Source organism: Ammospiza nelsoni, chromosome 5 (genome assembly GCF_027579445.1).
Source record: "Ammospiza nelsoni isolate bAmmNel1 chromosome 5, bAmmNel1.pri, whole genome shotgun sequence".
NCBI classification, from domain to species: domain Eukaryota; kingdom Metazoa; phylum Chordata; class Aves; order Passeriformes; family Passerellidae; genus Ammospiza; species Ammospiza nelsoni.
In genome coordinates this window covers 57,017,408-57,037,552 of record NC_080637.1, presented here as the reverse complement: position 1 = coordinate 57,037,552, position 20,145 = coordinate 57,017,408, and positions in this window count along the sequence as shown.

Sequence of the window (20,145 nt, the reverse complement as noted above, 5' to 3'; positions counted from 1 at the left end):
ATGTGTGAGTGTTACATCCAGGAAAAAGGGGAAACATCTTTTTCCACAAACCACTGGAGCTCTCCTTCGGTGTGGTGTGTTTGGAAGCCACCACAATGGCAAGGATGCGTGATCCTTCCTCTATACTGTGGCATGTATATAAAAGCCTCATGTATATAAAAGCTTTAACTGATCCTTAATTTGCTGTTTCCTTCTGACTTTGAAAAGCCCATGAAACACAGTGGTTACTGGCAACCTCCAAGCTCTTGACTCAGTGAAAGTGAATCATTCTATTTATGTTACTACAAGGGAGTGGAGTCTGGCAGAGGCCCTGTTTGGAATGATTTAATGAAATAACTCCTTTAGAAAAGATTAGTTTTTCTTGGGTTTTTGTCTTTTTCTTCAGGGGATTCGTCTTTTTTTAAGATGGAGGAGCTTTTGTTTTCCCGTAGCCCTTCCAGCCTCCTCTCCCCTCCCCTCCCCTCCCCTCCCCTCCCCTCCCCTCCCCTCCCCTCCCCTCCCCTCCCCTCCCCTCCCCTCCCCTCCCCTCCCCTCCCCTCCCCTCCCCTCCCCTCCCCTCCCCTCCCCTCTCCCCTCCCCTCTCCCTTCCCCTCCCCTCCCCTGTAAAAATTTGTTGTGTGACAAAATATTTGTTTTATTTTCAAATGGTTATGCATATGAATATTCAATCTTTTTCTGAATTTGATTAAATTTTTTGGCTTCTCTGCCTCTTAGTTTCTCACTGTACTTTAGCCTTACATTATTTTTTTAGAGCTTTTAACACTTTGAAGCTTCCTGCATCTAAATGTCATTAGATACCCATCATTATTTTGTTATGGACTACCATGAACAACATAATCACTTCACACAATTCCTTATTTTGCCAAAGCTTGAAACATTTTATATTTGCCTTTCATCTCAGTTAAACATTTCCAGGTGTTTCAATTTCTCTTCGGACTTTTCTAACATGGGGCAGTTGTCTTACACAAGATAAGGCAAAAAACCTCTTTTCCTGAGATCTCTGACAGGTATTTTACTGCCTGCAGGAAAGGAAGATCCCTCAGCAATGGGCAGAGCAGACCCTGCTACATTTCAGAGAGTGAAACACAATCCAGCTGTAAATGCAGGGAACTGGGCCTTAGACAGATTGTTGTTATTTTAATGTGAGTTTTTCCCAATTGTTCCATCTTAACTGCACTGATAGTCCCTAAATATGCTTCTGTCTGTCCACTATTGTGTGGCTACTTCTCAGCACTGTTAAAATGTGGAAAAATTGAGCAGGGAAGAAGCAGCTCTTGAAATGAGAAAGGAGGAGAAGAATGCAGAACACAAGGGATGGAACAAGAAGAACTAGGGAAAAAAAATTCCAAATGGAAAAAGCTGTGCAAGTTAATGAAAGATGGATTCCCATGTTGCAAACAAATGTTGAGGAAACTATTTTCTCTTTCTAATAGTTTATAAAGCCTTCTCTTATCCAGAATCAGACTGATGTCCTTGTTGGGTTTAGCTTTGTTTTGCCTTGTTTTTAACATGGTCCACCTGTCTTGAAGGTCGTCGTATAGAACTGATTTCAATAAAAGACAGGAAATTAAGTTAATGATCCTGATCTCTTTCCCTCTCTTTCCCTAAAGTGACAGAATCCTCCGTGGGAGGCCAGGGCTTTTCCAGATCCAGGAAGACTTTGGGAAAGCCTTGTCAGGAGCCAATAAACTCAGTATGATGCTCTTCTTTCCCTGGATCCTAGTGCCTAGGTTATACCCAGTAGAAATCAGAAATCAGCAGACTATTAAGCAAGGCTATCCTTTGTTCCAGCTTGGAGCCTGCTGTCCCTTTTATCTGTTCCTGGAATCTCTTTATCTCTCTGCTGAGGTGGCACTGGTGAAAATAAAATTATTGTGGCTAAGAAAGAGGGATCTACTCAGAGTAGTGTGGCTCACATGCTCACTTTCTGACAACTTTCTTTTGAAGAGGCAGTTTAATGGGTCCATTCAGCCTGACAGAGAATATTTGATCTGATAAAAATTGTCTCTGCAGCAGCTCCTGAAATAAGGAAAAAAAAAAAAGAGGGGAGGAGGAAAAAGACCCACCTCATATAAAAAGAAATCTGAGTACAGAGTAAAAGCACTACATAGAATTCAACAAGAAAATATATGAATCTTGTATTTGCCACAGCATCATCAATGTTTGAAAAGACCTCCAAGATCATCAAGTCCAAGTTTTGACCAATCTCCACCTTGTCAGCTAAACCACAGCACTGAAGGTCACATCCAGTCATTTCTTCATGGATGGGTACTCCACCACCTCCGTGTACAGCCCATTCCTGCCTTTCAGTGAAGAGCTCAATGTCTTTTAGTAGTGACAGGCCCAGAACTGGACACAGGATTTGAGATGTGGTCTTACCACTGCCCACTACAGAGGGACAATGGGACAATCACTGCCCTGCTCCTGCTGGCCACTCCATTGCTGAGCCAGATTTTCATATTAGTTTCTTTGTCAAAGCACCTTGATGAAGAAACTACAGATTTTAGCAAAGGGTTCAGAGGGAAAAAAAAAAAGAAAAAAAGAAAAGAAGATCTAGGAAGAGAAAACAGGTTCTTGGAATACAGAGGGAGGGGTAGAATTGGAGCTGACACAAAAGTATCTTAAAAATCTATCAATGATTTCTGGAATGCCACAGAGAATGTAGTGAAATACTCAGAGAAAATTAAAGAACATATTTTTCCCCAAGAGAAGAAAAGAAATTGTTGGAAAAAGAGCATGAGTCCTCACCTTCACCAGTCCATAAGCTGTGGTACCAGCTTATGAACTGATGAAGTAATTGAAATTATTTCACTCTCATTTTCTAATAGAACTTTTCATTAAGAGGCTTAGCTCATAGGATTTAGGCAGTCAGCATAGTGGCCCTCTCCATGGGCTGCAGGCAATCTCTGCTTGGGTGAGTGGAGCCCTGCCTCTCCCTCCTCCTGCTCTCACCTTGTGTCTGCTGGATGTTTCTCACAAGTTTTCCTCACTCCTTTCTGCCCATGAGACATTATTGCACTTCTTTAAAGACATTTTGCTTGGCATACAGTTTATTCTAACAATATTCCAAGAAGTAGCATAAGGTGATAGATAGGACACTGATTGTTGGGAGTTTTATTTGTCTTATTAGTGGTTTTTATGGCCAGTGTAGCTACCTAGAGGAGCATCAGTGTTTTGTCTCATTCTGGACTAAGTCCCTCGATATCAATTGAATAACTGCTATTAACTAAAAAGGGAGCAGGGCCTGCTTTAGTTTGCTATTTGAAAAAAAGTGCAGGTCATGAGAAATGCCCACATTTCTTGTAAAAAACAGGTATATCTCCAAAGGCCATCTTGAACTTGTAGCCTATTCAGGTTTTTTTTTCCCTACCAGATGCAAAAAGCCAGGGAAGTTTGGACCCTGGAAGGTTTTCAGTTGCTAACAGATTTTCTCTGAAGCAAGAAGGGTTCCAGTGCCCCATCATCAGCCAAGCTTCAAAAGTAAAACCCAGGCCCCTTCTCTTGGTCTTGACGCCTTGTCTTTCCATCGATATTCAGTTCTCACAGCTCACCTGTCCTTTGTGTGTTTTCGCATCCCTCAACCCTGCCAGTGGATGTCCTCAATCCTTTTTTCCTCTTCTCTAGGAATCTTTTTTCCCTGATGAATTTTTGTTTCCTTAATGTATCTTCTCTACTTCTTGCCCAAGTCTCTGAATTTTTCTTTCTCCTACATTACACATACATGGCCAGACCTGCTCCTTGCTCTCAGTTTTGTTGTTTTTCAGTCAGTGTATAACCTTTCAATGAGGATTTTGAACAATAACAAGGATTTTGAACTCTCCTTGTAGAGGAGGGTAAACAATGTTAGCCTTAATAAGGATTTCCAAATACATTGTGAAATTAGCCATTTCACAAGCAGTAGGAGTACTGAAGCATGATTCCTACTGGCTTTGTGCCATGAGGCTCAACTGGGCAGAATCTCTGATGCCTAATAAAACAAAAAGTCATCTTAGTTTTTCCCCCAAAGGGCTCCTCGAGAAATCTCGTCTTTCCCCAGATGTCATTTATTAGTGTCTGTATTATGTCCCAATGATTATTACCCCTTATCATCTTAGGATAGATGCTTGTCCCTGTTTGTGCAAGCCAGGGCCTTTTCTGCGATTTAACCCTTGGCTCCCTGGTGGTGGTGACACAGGGGAGGCACACAAATGCATGTCCCCAGCCTGCCACATGGGGCCAAAGCTTGCAGCTGGGCCATTAGCACAGCTCTGGAAAAGAAGTCATCGAAAACTCTGCATTTCATATGTTGATTAATCTGGCTCTTGATAAGGACACAAGATTATGGCTGAAGACACCTGGACATTTCGTGCTATTTTTGAATGGCATAAGAAATTTTATTTATTTAATTGTTTTAGAGTTACTGTTTTCTTCATTGGCCAGTGCTGACACATGGATGGCTGTGCAACAATTAGTGCAGAGCTATGTGCCTGTGGTGATAGGGTTCACTGAAGCATTTTGACTCATGGCAAGAGCAGAAGAAGCAACAAAACTGAACACCAACTTTGAGTCAATCCTCTTCAGAGGAGCTCCGTAATGAACAGAGCAGAAATTAGCCTGATGTGTCTAATAAATTACAAAATGCTGGCTTAATTAGTTCAATATGAAATGGATGGACTAACGTGTGACAACAACAAACCTGTGACTCTGTCAGCTCTGTCAGAAGTGCTGAAATGCAATGACCTTGCTTTGAATGATGTGATGGGGAACCCAAAAATGGGATGGTGGTTTGGATCAGCCCTGCAGTAAATAATGGGTTATTACACCAGTTTGCCACTGCCAAACCTTAGAAGCAATATATGCTTCATCACAGAGCAGAACCAGTTAAAGCCCTATTATCTTTTGCTATCATTTACTATTTCTTGAAGTTGAAGGAGTTTTCCTTTTTTTTTTAATTCTGATTTTAGGCAAAAAAAACCAACAGCATATTGTGTGGAATTCAAGAAAGCACACGCCACAGGAATGTCATCCTGCCCGTAGGCAAATAGCTCAGCAAACCCCAAACACCAGACTTTCAAAAGCAAACTTGTAAGCGGCTTTCTGCAACCTCCTCTATATGAGCAGGCATGAATTAAACATGCTTATCCCTCCCATGGCTTTGCTGAGGCAACTGTTGTTGTATAAGAACAAAACTACCTTGAGGGATATGAGCTCAAATGTCAGATAATAAACCCTTCCTGCTCTCAGTCAATTTTTAAGTTTATCTTTTTAATAATGCCAAAACCTAGGATACTTTGCTTCCTGCAGATTGTTTTTTGTTTAACCCTGAATGATATATTGCTGATGTGAACCAAGCATGGAAAGTGTCTGATACTTGGCTGCATTATTTCATACAATTAGTGGTAATTCTGGGTTAGCAGCTGAGATTATCTAAGAACAAAAGGAAAAAAAAAAAAAGAAAAAAGAGGAAAATAACAACAAAAAAGTTATTTGCTACAGTTATTCCTGGTTTGTGTTGTGCTGAAATTGCCAGCAATAAATGGAACTCTTGATGATATTAAGGACACGAATTTGGCATTCATTTTTCTGGGCAAATCTTTCTATTTGATTCTTGAGTTGTCAATATATTATAAAGGATTGCTCCACAAGAGTTTAAGTGACGTTCACCACCTACTTCACTGTCCCTTAAGAGCCTCCAGAATCCTGGAATGCTTCTGCCAAAGTGCTGGAGTGACAGATATTCCTGCCACTAGAGGGTATAATGTCTCCATCATTCATACCTGGCCAGCCCTCATTCATCGTGGGTGCACGAACGCCTGGCTCTTCAGGAGGTTCAAAACTGAGGCAAAGCATCCTCAGGGAAGCCCAAAGGAAGTTTTGGTTCTTTGGGATAAGAGCAGCCTGCTTTGCTCATCTCAGCTGAAGAATACTTTTCAGAAAGCTGCAAGTATGAGTGCAAATTGACCAGTAGAGCTAAATGGAAAATGTAATTATCAGGGTCCATGGGAAGAGTTAATTTTAAAAGTCCATAACCAGAGCAGTTTAGCAACAGTGGGAAATTCCAGCCTGTCATCCCAGGCTGATGTATAAACCTATTAATCATGTTCCCTGTGCTTGGGCGGTAGGATCTCTCAGCAGCCAAAAGAAAGGTTCTGAAGTCTGAGAAGAAGCTCTGGATAAAAACATAACTGAAAAGATCCCTGGCTGATAATTCTGAGGAGGGAAGAGCTTGTTCTCACTCCAGTGAAGTAACAAGCTCTATGCCAATTCAGCAGCCCTCAAGCAGAGCAGAGGGTACAACAGCACAAGCCAAAGAGAAAGATTGGGCCATGACAGCCCTTCTTCTACAGCACTTGGGATCCCTCAGGAAAAAAAAACAAAAACAAACACCTGTGTGTTCAGCTCTAGGGATTCTTCTGCCAGATGACAAATGCATTTTTTTTCTGCTTCCAGCTAGTGAGAAAAATGAGCTTCAAGGGAAAAGTTACTTTTGAGCTGTTAGAAGGCTCCATGGAATTAATCATGCTAATCCCTAGCATTTGGGAGCAAGATATATCTTTGATTGTATGTCTTGCTGCACTGCAGGTTGAGGATCTGAATATCTGAATAACAAGCCCAGTGAGGAAATTGCAGTCTAAATTAAACATGCGAAAGCACCTTCCTAATCTTTTAGAAAAATGCTAAAGACATTATCTTCTCAGTCTAGCCCTCAGTCTGCTTTGTGATCTCTTACAGAGAGGTGAAACAAGAAAAAAATGTTTAAATCCATAGATGTTGCAGATGAAAAAAGTATTCCTTTAAAGAACAGGAGATACAAACCCTGTGTAAAATTAAGAGTTTCACCTTGCCTTTGAAAAGGTCAAGATGCACACAGATACGCAGCCAAACACTGCTTTTATGTGACCAGAATGTCACTTCAGCTGCCTCCAAGTCCCCTTGGATCAGGGCACTTATGTGGCACCTGAGTGAGAAAGCAAAAACACCAGCACCAAGTTCCAGATTTGCCACAGCTCGGTCTTGCAGTGCAAAGCCATCAGGCAGACTCACAACTATTTGCTCTGCTAATCTGGATTCCATTTAATGGCTATCAGATAACCCCACCATGGTGATTGTGATGCTGCTGTTGTCCCCAGCCAGTGGCAGTGCAGATGGCCAGGCAGCAGGGCTGCCTTTATGGAAAGCAGGAACACAGGAATTCTGTCTGAGAAAGGACTGTGAATGGGTCAGGGCAGCAAGGCCTCTGTAACTCAGCTCTTCCCTCCATTCTGCACATGCAGGGCCTGGGCTGGTAGAACTAATCCCTGGTGAGAAGTGAGCTGATGCAGACTGTGTCAGTGTCTTGCTGAAACCCTAAACTGTGAATACTCCCAGTACGTCAGCTCACTGGCAATGTGGGGAAGGAGTGAGTTAGGATCAGGTGTAATGCAGAGTCTCTGCTGCTGCTCTTGTGCAAGATAAAACCCCTGAGAGCTTCACTAGAGCTAAATTTGTCCCTCTGGTTCAAAACCATGCAGATGTGGCACATGGGGACATTGGTCAGTGCTGGCTTGGTGGGTGGGCTAGCTGGTCTTAGAGGTCTTTTCCAACCATAATTATTCTATGTTATACTATGACATTTCCCTCAGGAATAAGGAATTTAGGGGTCATAAATGAGAGAAGCTGGACCGGCAGGACTAGAAATGACAGACAAGAGAAAATTTGATCTCTGGAAATAAGGGCCAGACTCAAAACTAGAAAAGATCCAATCCTTGTTTATGCATTTAAAAAGGATCTCTACCAGGCCCAGCTGCTCTTTACTAGCATAACTAAAGGCTGTCCTGTACAGGGCCAGGAGTGTGACTTCGACGATCCTTGTGTGCCCTTTCCAACTCAGGATATTCTATGAAATTTATTTACTATTAATTATTGAAAGCATTATGTCACTTTGTTTCCCCAAAACACGTGTATACAGGTGAAATAGGAGGATTCTCTCCAGAAACCACCCCACAGGTTTTGAGGAAGGGAATGAGATGTTCAGAACCAAGATGATTACTGCACCAATAAAATACGTACAATCCATGAAAAAAAAATCACTTGCAAAAAGAGGTTTTAAGAGGATTATCCTGACAATGAAGAACATAAAGACACAGTTTGGTATATTCTGCCAAAAGTACAGGGACTTGCAATGATACTGCATTGCAATGGAAGTGTGAATTTTGTGGATTCTGTATGAGTCTGAAAAAGGCCTTGGAATTAGTGCAACTCCATGTATTCTGTTATCAGGGCTTATTATATTGCATAATACCCAAATCCTGGTGGGTCCACTTCAATTCATGGAGTTTAAACTGGCTTTCAATGCAAGTACATGCAGAAGTCACAGGAGAGTTTCAGAGCTGTAAGCAGGCATGTGGAAATCCAGAGTTGAAGGATGTGCTGGTTTTGTCTGGATCAGAGTTGATTTCCCTCACAGTAGTTGGCAGGGAGCTGTGTTTTGGATTTGTGCTGGAAGCGGGGAATATTTTAGATCTTGCTGAGAACTGTGATGTTTTAGTTCTTGTTGAGCAGCGATTTCACAGCACTGAGGCCTTTTCTGCTTGTCACCCCACTCCATCAGCGAGGAAGGTGCACAATGTATTGTAAGGGGACACAGCCAGGACAGATGACCCCAGCTGGCCAGAGGGACATTCCAGACCCTTTGGCATCATGCTCAGCTTATAAAGCTGGGGGGAGAAGGAAGTGGGGGATGTTTGAAGTGATGGCAGTTTTTTCCCCAGGTGTGTCTGAAGGAGCCCTGTTCTCCTGGGGATGGCTGAACATCTGCCTGTCTATGGGAAGTGGTGAATTAATTCCTTGTTTTGCTTTGCTGGCTGCTTAACTTTTGCCTTCCTGATTAAACTGTCCTTATCTAAACACACAAAATTTCTGGCTTTCACCCAGACTGTTCCAGTTTTTTTCCTTTGCAGTGGTATAGGAGAAAGTGAGTGACTGTATGGGATTAAACCACAACAAAGTCATTTGCAGTTCTTAGTCTTGAGGTTGCCTCCTGAAGCTCCACTTTACTCTGCCTCATCATGGGTTTTACCTCTTGTGGGTTACCACATCTTAGCTGTGCAGGCTGGATAGATTCCTGTGGAAGACACAGTTATGTGATGGTTGGTACATGGATTTAGATAAAACAGCCCAAACAAATCTATGCCCTTTGTCCACTTGTAAATGTCCACTTAACCTGAAGAGGTCAACCGGGTGTAAAGAAGGGCCTATTTCCTTTGGCTTAAAACTCAACTCACTTAAATGGATTGCTCCAAAACCACTAAACATAGACTTCTCTAGAAAATGAGATTTTTAATTTTAGAGGATTTTTGAAAAGAAGAACAAAATACTAAAATTAATTTTCATACCCATGTGCAAACTTTATGTTTTCCAAGTGTACTGCTACTTTCCAGAGATATGATACAATACTGCTTATTATGGGATTGTATTGCTTCCTGCCAATTCCGTCTTAGCCTTGTAGGCCACAAGCATAACTCACGTATGCATGCTGAAACCTAGAAATACCTAACAGAAGACACAGCGTAATCTTCATGGTCCAAAAACGTAGAGTGCTTAACACTGCCTTTGTTTACAGATGCGTCACCTGAGGATGTGGCCAAGGGCAGTGTCACCTTACAGCAGACCCAGGTTGCTCAGAGCCCCATCCAGCCTGGCCATGGGCACTGCCAGGGATGGAGCAGCCACAGCTGCTCTGGACAAACTGTGCCAGGATCTCAGCACCCCCATAAGAAAGAATTTCTTCCCAACATCCCATCTGAACCTGCTGTCTGTCAGTGTGAAGCCATTGTCCCTTGTCCTGTCACTCCAGGCCCTTGTCCAGAGTCTCTCTCCATCTTTCCTGTGGGCTCCCTTCAGGCACTGCAAGGCCTCAATGAGGTCACCCCAAAGCCTTCTCCTCTCCAGGCTGAACAATCCCAATTCCCTCAGCCTTTCCTCCCAGCAGAGCTGCTCCATCCCTCTGCTCCCCTTGGTGTCCCTGCTCTGGCCTGGCTCCAGCAGCTCCCTGTCCTTGCTGTGCTGGGCCCAGGGCTGGATGCAGCTCTGCAGGGGGGGCTCAGCAGAGAGGGGCAGAGGGGCAGAATCTCTCCTGCCCTGCTGCCCACAGAGCCTTGAATGCAGCCCAGAAATTTCTCCCTTTCCTCCTTGAGATGACTTTTGAAAGGTTGTTTCCTTTCCATTTGCTCCCTGAAGAAGAAAGAGTCGCTGTCATTTCCCACCCTCTCCCCACTGATCGTTGTATCTGTTGTACTTCAGATTTCCAGTCAGTCTCACTGTCCCTTAGGCCACTGCATGTGCTTTAATTTGCACATGAAAGTATGTCCATGCACTCCAACTCTTGTCCTGCATATCTATTATGGTTTGATATTGGTACAATGCTACTGTACTTATGAAAATATATTTTTCTCAAATGAGTGTTGTGAGATGCGACTAGAAACAGAGCAGAGCAGGCTTAAGCTTAGAAATAAAAAAAATAACTTTATTAACCTACAACTATAATAAAAGGAACACACAGAATTCAAAATGAAAACTTTAAAAAATATTCTTCCTCCCCTCACCCAATTTCTAACACAGCACAGTGAGAAAAAACTTTGGATTCTCAATCAAGTTACCATCTTTCACATAATTAATTCTCAATTCATCACTACTCCTCAGATAATTAATTCTCAGTTTATTAAGGGAGAGAGGAATCCTTTTTGTACTGTAGGTTTTCTAGGAAACACCGTTGAAACTTCTTGTGTTTTATGTCACACATGGCACTGCTTGGAGAAAATTTGCTATTGTGACTTTTTTTTCTATGTACGCTGCTTTCACTACTGTTCATGCACTAAAACTGCTTATAGGGTTCTCTTTTAAGGATGCTTTGCTAAGTATTAAAGAATAACTATCTCTTATCTGTGAACAACAGTCTTCCCTTTATTTTCACTTTTTTTTGGGGCCGCGGGTCTTGAGAACAGATTTTCTTCTTTTTTTTCTGAAGCCAGAGGGCACTACTACACCCTCTTCATCTTTTTCTCATTCTCTCTTCTCCTGCACTTGGCGTCACTGCAGAAGGTCAGTCTCTTGGCTGAAGCTATTGCATCCCCCTAACTGCAGTTTCTGTGTTACACGAAAAATTGATTTAATCTATGGCTATGTGGCATCGTGTGTTTTAAAATGTTTATATGAGTTCAGTTGTAAAGTTGGTTATCCCTTTTATAAGTTAAAAATATGGTTTGGTCCTCAGTTCCCCCCGTGTACTTCCCTCATAATGGTTTCTCCCCTTGTTTTCCCACCAATGGCTTGTCCCTCAAGACGACTGATCCCTTGATGCTTCTCTTTATGCCCTTATAGGTTTATCTCCTCCCTCCTGGTGCTGCCCACTTCCCCTATCATTGTAACCACCCCCCTTTATTTCGAGAACCTTCCATGTCAATCATCCCTTACTCGATGTATGATTTGCCTCCAGAGCCTCTTCCCTCCCCTGTGCAATCCTTATTGGCCCACTGTGTCCCACACTCCTCCCCTGAGCTTTGTTTATTGGTTGCCTTGTGTCTCTTCCTGTCATGTCCATCCCCTTTATCAGCATCTCCTCAAGCCATCCTCCTCCGACACCTGTCCCTGGTCCTGCCTGTGAGATAAAGCCCCTTTGCATCCACACGAGTGTCCACTCTCTCCTTCCTTTATTTCGGGATCTCGTAGCGACGGTCTCACCTGCGCCACCCACACCGCAGACGGCACCACCACCCAGGGACTCTTGAGAAGAACCTGGGAGTGGCAGATCTTGTGGTCTCCTCCGGCCGCACACCAGGAGCGGCTAGCCGGCGTTTGTCCAGCTCCTGTGGCCGCAGAGCAGGCTACAATGGCTATGCAAGAAAAGTCAGCTAAAGGCTACTCCATCATCTCCTCTTACTTAGGATTCTTTTTTATCTTTTTCTGACATTTTTTAGTTGTTCTGACTTTCACTACACTTGCTCATTTTCTTCTATTTCATGTCTGTCTTGTTTCTTATTCAACTCAAAGAGAACTAGTGATTCGTAAAGTTTTTATTGTCTAAGAAAAGGGTTAAAACTTTGGGCTCTGCCCACCCAGAACTCCCACCTCAACCGGGCACCTTCTTGCTGCAGCCCTCCTCCTTTCTCAGCCAGCCATCTGTGCTGCCAGCGCATGATATATAATTTCAAGGTGGCAGGCTCCCTCTCTGGGTGGGGGGGCTCTCTCTTTCTGGGGCTGGCCAGAACATCCCAGTGTTTCTCCACCTCTCTGTCCTGCAGGGGGCTTCACCCCCCTTCTCTTTCCAAGGCTCCACCTACCTCAACGGAGCCCGCATGGCTTCCCCTCCCTTGCCCAGCCTGTGGCTTCAAGGGAGGGAACCAAGAGAGAGTTCCCCTGGGAGTTCTCTGCTTTTTAACCCCCTGTGTTCTCAGAGGCGTATCTATGTCTTCAGTGGCCACACCAGGTGCCAATATTCAAATCTGAGCACCTCTTGGTGTTGTTATGAATCTGAACAAGGCCAAACTTTATCCAGAGAAAGAGGTTTTCATTTATTAAAATAGCTGCAAGGAACAGAGTAACCACGATAAGCCCAGGCATCCACACAGCAAGCCAAAAACAGAACAGTGCGCTACCCCCAAGTGCACTGGGTTCTCCCCCAAAAAAGCAAGTATTCAAAAAGAAGAACCCTGACCCCTCCAAACTCCTCCCCATTTATAGCCCCTTTTGAGTGCTGGATTGGTCCATTTTGGATCCGCATGACGATTGGTCCATTTCCAGGCTTCTCATTGGTCTTTAACGCTATTCATTCTGGAACAATTGTTTTTGCAGGGCTTTGAATGATTGGTCAGATCTTCCATCCAATCCGTCTTCGACCTTGCCTTGCCCCGCCAGACCACTGTTCCACCAAACCCTGGACTCTTCTCCTAGCGCATTCTAATAAGTCCCCCCTTTTAACGTAATACAATTTATATAACATAGTTAATACAATATAATTGAACTATACCCTTATTTAACTTAACTTTTACCTATAACAGTGTGACCACAACTTCCCAAAAAACTAATTTCCTTGCCAACCCAGGACAATATCACAAAGGCAAATATGAGTATTTTCTCTCAAGATTTTGTTCAAACATAGATGCTGGCAGCTTGAAACTAAATACATATTTGGTATTCATACTTTTTCATTTGGAGAAATGGGATACATAAGATTAATCATGCCAAGAATTATTGATTAATTATAAACAAGTCTGGAGTAGACAAACCTAAATGAACTCTTATATAAGGACAGGAAAATCTCACCTGGTGCACCTGTGCATTAAAAAATAAAAACCTTACAAACTGTACCATGCTGCTTATAGGAAATAATCTTCCCCCTTAAAAAAAATTACATTTCCTCAGTTTGCAACACTGTAATTTGCTACTATTGTTACATTAACCAGGGTTTCTAGGTGTGAGGTCCGCCTTTTCATGGAAAGGAGGAAAAAAAATGTTTCAGTGACATATTCCTACAGGGATAGCCTTTAATGCTGATTTTTTCCGGTCAATAGTTATAGTTCTAATGAGGTTCCTTTGAATTTTCTTGGAATTCTTTGTCAAAATAAAAAGAATAGTTCTTAATGTGTTTCCTTTGTGTATTCCTGTAAAGTATTCTTTCCCAAGTTCCCAAGAAGGATTCCCTAACAGTAAAAGGAAACTAAACTTAAAGTCATAGTTTTCCTTCCAGCGTTCATCTTGTTGAGTTTTTGGCTAATTCTATATTTGTCCTGTAATTTTTAAAATTCCTTCAACTTTTTCTTTATCTTCTCTGTTACTGCTTCAGACCATAATCTAATACACCCAAAAATGCTCTGAAAAACTGTTTTGTAAAGAAGATGGAATTATTACAATACTTTTCCTGCTCATTGTTTTGGCAAATACATTTGTCAATAAGGAAGATTTAAGAAAATTCATAAATACATGAAAATAAGCCAAGACATTAGATAGAGAGAGGGAATGTGTGTGGTGTATATTTAAAAAAAAATTAAAGGGTAGGTGGCTGCCACCATGCTGTCCCTCCGTGTTCATGTTAATGAAAACGTGCAGTGGGACAGTAAAATGATACTTCTCATCTTAAACAGGAGCAAGAGGACAAGCAAAGCATCCAGAGTGGGCTCTGCATGATGCTTTAGTCAGTGTAGGAGGAGCATTCAGGAAGAGGTGCTGCAAACTAAGCAAGGACTTGCTGTGGTGTCCTCCCCAAAAGGGAAGGGAGCTCCTAAGATCCACAGACACTCCTGGTTGAAAGGAATGACAAAAGTCAGAGGGTCTGAGAAAGTTTATAAAGTTTATGGGTAAATCACACACACCTGCCATACAAATCTATGTGAGTTTGTCCCTGATCTCCAAGTACATACACATGGTGGTGGCTTTGGAACAGAAGGTGGGGTGGAAGGGTAGAGAGAGAGAGAGGGATTAAAGAGGGGGAAGGAAGTGGTGAAGGGATGGGACGGGATGGGATGGGATGGGATGGGATGACCAGTTCTGGTGCTACTGTTGCACTGTTGACCTAGCTGAGAGGGGTGCCTGGCCTCCTGTGTGCTCAGGCTTTATGGGGATATCTTTTCATAGATAAGTTTTCTCACCCTGGAGATAAGTTCCTTGTTTTCTATACAAATTACTTGACAGAGAATAACAAAATCACTGAGATTCGAAAAGACTTCAGAGATCATCAAATCCAGCCTGTAACCAATCCCCACTGTGTCAACCAGCCCAGAGCACAGAGTGCCGCATCCAATGGTTTCCGGAACACCACCAGGGATGGGGACTCCACCCTGGGCAGCCTGTTCCAATGTTTCACAATCCTTTCTAAGAAGAAACTGCTCCTTATGTCGATCCTGAACCTCCCGTTGTGCATCCTGAGGCCATTTCCTCTTGTCCTGTCACTACTTGCCTTGGAGAAGAGACCAGCTCCCACTTTGCCACAACCTCCTTTGGAAGTGCAAAGCCAAACTCTGTTTGGTTGTGGCATTGTCCCATGGTAGGAGCAGTTTGCAGAGTCTAATTTCTGTCCCCACAGTGTCACCTGAAAGGTTTAGTAAGTGTGGCACAGGAGCAGTACCGCACTGGGTCACCAGCCCAGCCATCCCTGTGTCCTTTCTCTTGCCATGCCCTGCATTAGGCAGCTCATTTTCAGGAAGCTGCTAATTGAACCTTGATGACCAAAAGGGAATTGGTTCCTTTATGCTTCATTCAGAGGGAGGATTATATTTTAAACCATTAGGCTTTCTTTTTCTTTCCAGTAACTTTTGGACGTATTTTCCTTTCTCCCACTTCTTCTAACTCTAGGTGCTGATCTTTATATGATTCATCATGTAAGCTTCCAGTCCCTTCTTTACTCTTGACAAATGCTAAACCTCAAAGCCACTCTGTGACTGATTAATCCCACACTAAATGGCACTGATATCCTGTGTGGCCACAGGAATGGCTATGCAGGGGGTGCATTTGCATTCCTGTCAGGTGAGTTCTCCCTCCCCCATTAGCCTCAGGTTAACATTAGCACAGTACAGAGTTCCTGTCTCTGTCAGCACGCTCAATTCACATTAAGTGACCAAAATCCTTGATGCTAAACCAGATCACAGAAATAAAGGGTATTTTGAAATTTGGTATGTTTTCTAGTTCTGCTTCCCTCCTACAGAGTTGAGCAACACACACTCTGCAACAAATAGTGTTTGCTTCCTGAGGTCTCATTTTGATATGCTTAGATCTGTTTATTTTTATAATATTCAAATCTGCTTATTTTTATAATATTCAAAATTTGCTCCAACAGAAAAAATTACAGTTTATAACAAATTATTATTATTATTAACAAATAATAATAAAAACATCACGCCCGTTGTCTTCGGGGAAGTTGAGGAAAGCCACCAGGATAACAGGCACAGACAATGTTAAAGATGCCCAGGAAGCAAAGTTGTTCTCTTTGCACTGAGCACAAAATGCTGAAAGATGTGAAGAGGGAGTGGGACATGTGATGCCCAACACAAACTGAGTGTAATTCCAGGTGAATGCTTTCTTGTTTCTTTATGGAACCCAGCAGTGTTATTGCAGCCTCATTTACACTGCTGTAGTTCCATCTGGGTCAGTATTTCCTTTGGAAATCCCTATTTTTAGGGCTTTAGAAACTGCTCATAAAAAGCCTTAATGGGCAGAAATCTTGGCAGCCCTGCTCCCAGTATGGGAGAAAGCCATTGAGTTTTAAGAGAGTTTATTTCCCTCTAAGTTGTAACTCAAATTACTTCATGGGCTTTGCTGAGAGGAAAGCTTTCAGACTTTCTGTGTCCTCTTGTGGCCTGGACTAAGACAGTCTTGTTGCTGAACATGAATAACACCTGTTGCTGAGTGAGGAAACCCAAGGATGAGTCTCTTGGGTCACTTTTGCCCAGACCCCCCAGCTGTAATGTAGTCCTGGCAATTCTTATACGGAAAAGGGGAGAGCAGATAAAACTGATGGATAATTCCACACTCTTTCCCCACCCCACCCCAATATATTCCTGATAGCAAATATAGAAGATTCATATCCTGACCAATTTTTTTCCATTTGTGGAGGCCATAAACCAGGCACATATATTTTCTTTTCCTCAGTTCAGGGTTTAATTTCACACCTTGGGCCTTCTTATTTATCCCCCAGCCCTTTAGGCAGTCTGAACGCATAAAGGCATGACTAAGAATGCATAAAGATTATTGACACTTGTTTTACGGGCTCTTTGAACTGTTCAAGTGATATAAAGGGAACACGAAGTAATAGGAAACAGAAGCAGCAGTGTGTTAGTAATAGAAAGAATAGGAAGAAAAGTCTCTTAGACTGGTGGGGATCATCTAGATGGTTTGCTTCATTTTTACTCCACCAACCCTGGCTAAGTCTATTTGCAGTGGTCAGATGCTCTGTTCCTCTTCTCTGTGGTCTGTCCACTGAGGAAATCTCTCCACAGAAGCCTTGGAATGTGCCAGAAGCCTTGACTGTGTGGATTCCATGCCATGTCATGCCATGGCAGCACTACCCCCAGGACAGTGTTGCAGTTTGGTGGCTGGAATTGCAGTTGTGCATGGTTTGAAGTGAAGCTTCACCTCATTGTGTGTGGTAGATTGTTTTTCTGTGGTAATCTTAAGGTGTTCCTTATTGTGAGGTTATAGTGGTTGGTTCCATGTACCCCGTTTGTTTTACCCCAATGGTTTTGCCCTGAAGTTGTTTACTACTATTTTCCCACCTAATCTTATGTCAGTCCCCATGTCAATCTCCCTTGCACTTCCTGATTTCCAGACCCTTCCCTGCCAATCCTTAAAGTACTGTCCTCTTCCCTTGTTCATCAAATGTAATCCCACCCCTTTCTCTAGAACCTTCCTTGTCTATCATCCTTCCCTCAAAGTTCCATTGGTGTGCCAAGCCTGATCCCCTCCCATGTTATCTCCTCTTGGCTACCTAGAATCTGATCCCCAAGCTATGTTCCTCTCCTTCTGTTCTACTGTTGGTTATCCTTCTCTAACAACGTCTCCTGTGCTTAAGTTGCTGTTACCCTTTTGAAGCTTGTCACTTGCCCCTGGACCCTCTTGGAGTTTAAACCCTCTTGAGAACTTATACAAGTGGCCCCTCTCAACTCCTTTGCTCTGGCTTCCTCGACTCGGGATTCCTATCAGCAGCTGCCCAGAGCAGCTTTGCTGCCTCTGGGAGTTTGGCAGTTCTGCTCTACTTCCCCCAGACTGACCCGTGGCAGCTGCTCTAGGCACGGGCCAGGAGGTGAGGGCTAGCCAAAGGATCACCAAGCGACTGCTCGTGCCACTTGTGCACCTCTTATACAGGGTTGGAAGTCCCAGGAAGGATTTGTGTGTGTGGTGATGAGCAAACACAGCTCTCCAGGACATTTCCATTTCTTACCAACACTGATTTGGATGTCTTGAGAAATAACATTAAATAAAGAAGTGTGAGAACTTCAACAATCCCTTCCGTAGTCACACATGATTGTGAAGAAACTAAAACATCCCTCACTCCCTTCTTTAATGTACAGATAACTTAATTCTGTATACCAAGACAAAGGAGAACTCAGAATCTGAGTCCTTCTGTCAGTGAAGGACCTCTCAATGCATTTTTCAGGGAGATTTATCTTTCATTGTGGTCACAGCTTCATGTTATTGATTCTCTGTCACTCAGAGTTATCCTCATATTTTTTGGTAATGCTTCTGCCCGGAATTATCTCCTGCTTTAGATGTATTTGCTCCTTATTTGTGTCACTTTGTGCTTGGCTTTACTCAGAATGTTATTGTTTACTTTCGACTGGTTTGTTGTACTGCCTTAAATAGTTCATTTAGTTGTTACTTTGCACTGGGTTGGTATTTTGCACTGAATAGTATGCTTGTATGCTCATGGGATTTCCCTCTTGTATTACACAGTCTTCCCCCCCACTCCCCCAAGCCCCAGTGGAGGTCTCTCCCCAGGTTACCCCCTCCCCTTGTCCCTGCCATCACTTGTATCCCATTGGCTGTGTTCCCTCTTGTCCGCCCCCCATTCCCCTGGGTTTAAAATCTCCCGCCATGAGTGATTCTGGCTCTCTCCCCTCTGGGATCCTGCAGATGGATCCCCAGGCAGCTCCTAGCTAGGAATAAAGTGGGACTCTGGTCATGAGAGAAAAGAGCACCTTGAGTCTTTTACCTTTTTCCTTGTAAAGGCTGCGAGGGGCCAGAGTCCAGAGCTAGCCACTTCAGACCTAAATGGCCCCAGAGATCAGCCTTTACACTGATCTGCCAATTTTTCAAGATCTTTCAGATTCTGATCCAGTCCTCCAAAGAACTTAGAATTTCCTTTATTTCAACATGATATTCAAATCTTTATGAAACCCATTAAGCATTTAGCCTCAGTTAATACTTTGTGCAAATAATGAACTTTTCAGTTCTTAGTCCAAACAAACAAAACATTTAGCCTTGAACATAAATAATTTCTTTTTCTTTCTCTTGGAGAAGAAAATCCCTTCCAACTCAGCATATTCTGTGGTTCTGTGGAAAAAAAGTCATTATGAGTCAATGGAAATATTTTTGTTTTCATTGCTGACAATTCTAATAAAAGCAAAGAACTGAATGAGAAATGAAAAGCTTCATTAGGTAACACTGAAAAATAACAAAGAAATGCCACTCTTTCTGTTTAACCCAGTGCTTAAGCTGCTTACCCAAAATACCAGAGATTTAGATTCACTGCCTTCTCCCATGGAGAAGTGTCAAATCCCCAGCTACTAGAATGCCCTGGCCTCCAAACTCTTTGTCAGATCTGGGCAGCTTTTCAGTCTCCCTTTTAAAGCATTTTCACAATAAGCTGAAGTGATCCCCGGCAGAGGGACAAGAACCAGGGCATTCTCTTTTCCAAGTGAGTATGCCAATGAGTACAGAGAGAGCACCAAGCTCCAGCTGCTCTTTCCCATGTCTTGGACAGCTCTGTTCTTGGGTAGGGATCCTTTTATGAACAACAGCCAGCAGAGGAACTTTCTTCCACCAGTCTAAACCAGAATATCCTTAATGTGGATATGGATAATGCCTTAGATGTGGAATAGGACAAGAGTAATCAGTTCTTCACATCTAAAAGGTTCCTCACATCCAAAAAAAGGATGTTCTCATAAAAAAGGATGAAGATCCTTGCTCCACTTGAGTAACCCAAACCGAAAATATTTTTTGAATTTTCTGAAAAGCTTTACTAAAATCACTGCATCTTTTCAGGCCAGCCTCAAACTTGTCCTTCAGTGAGCTGAACATAGCAAGTACATTCTTAGTGACACTCACTTGTGACAACATGTGACAAGTATCTGTCTGTATCTGAGAGGATCCAACACTGACTCCTTCCAAAACAAGTAAGAGGGACCTCAACCAGCTTCTGCTGAAAGTATCTGAAGAAAAATTTTTGTGGCTTTGGGAAGCCCAAAATGATGTTATGGTGCCACAAGTCTAACAATAAATAGGTTTGAACTATTCCCTCATTGGGTAATATTACTTTGAGCTCCCAGATGTGGCCAAGGAGAACAGTCTGTGCTGCTCTGTTCTCAGCTGCCATGTGGAATAGCTTCCCCAGCCTAAACCAGACCAAGATGTGACAGTTAAAGAACCTAATAAAAAAACAGACATGGTTGGGTTTGAAATTCATTAGTAACAAAAACTGTG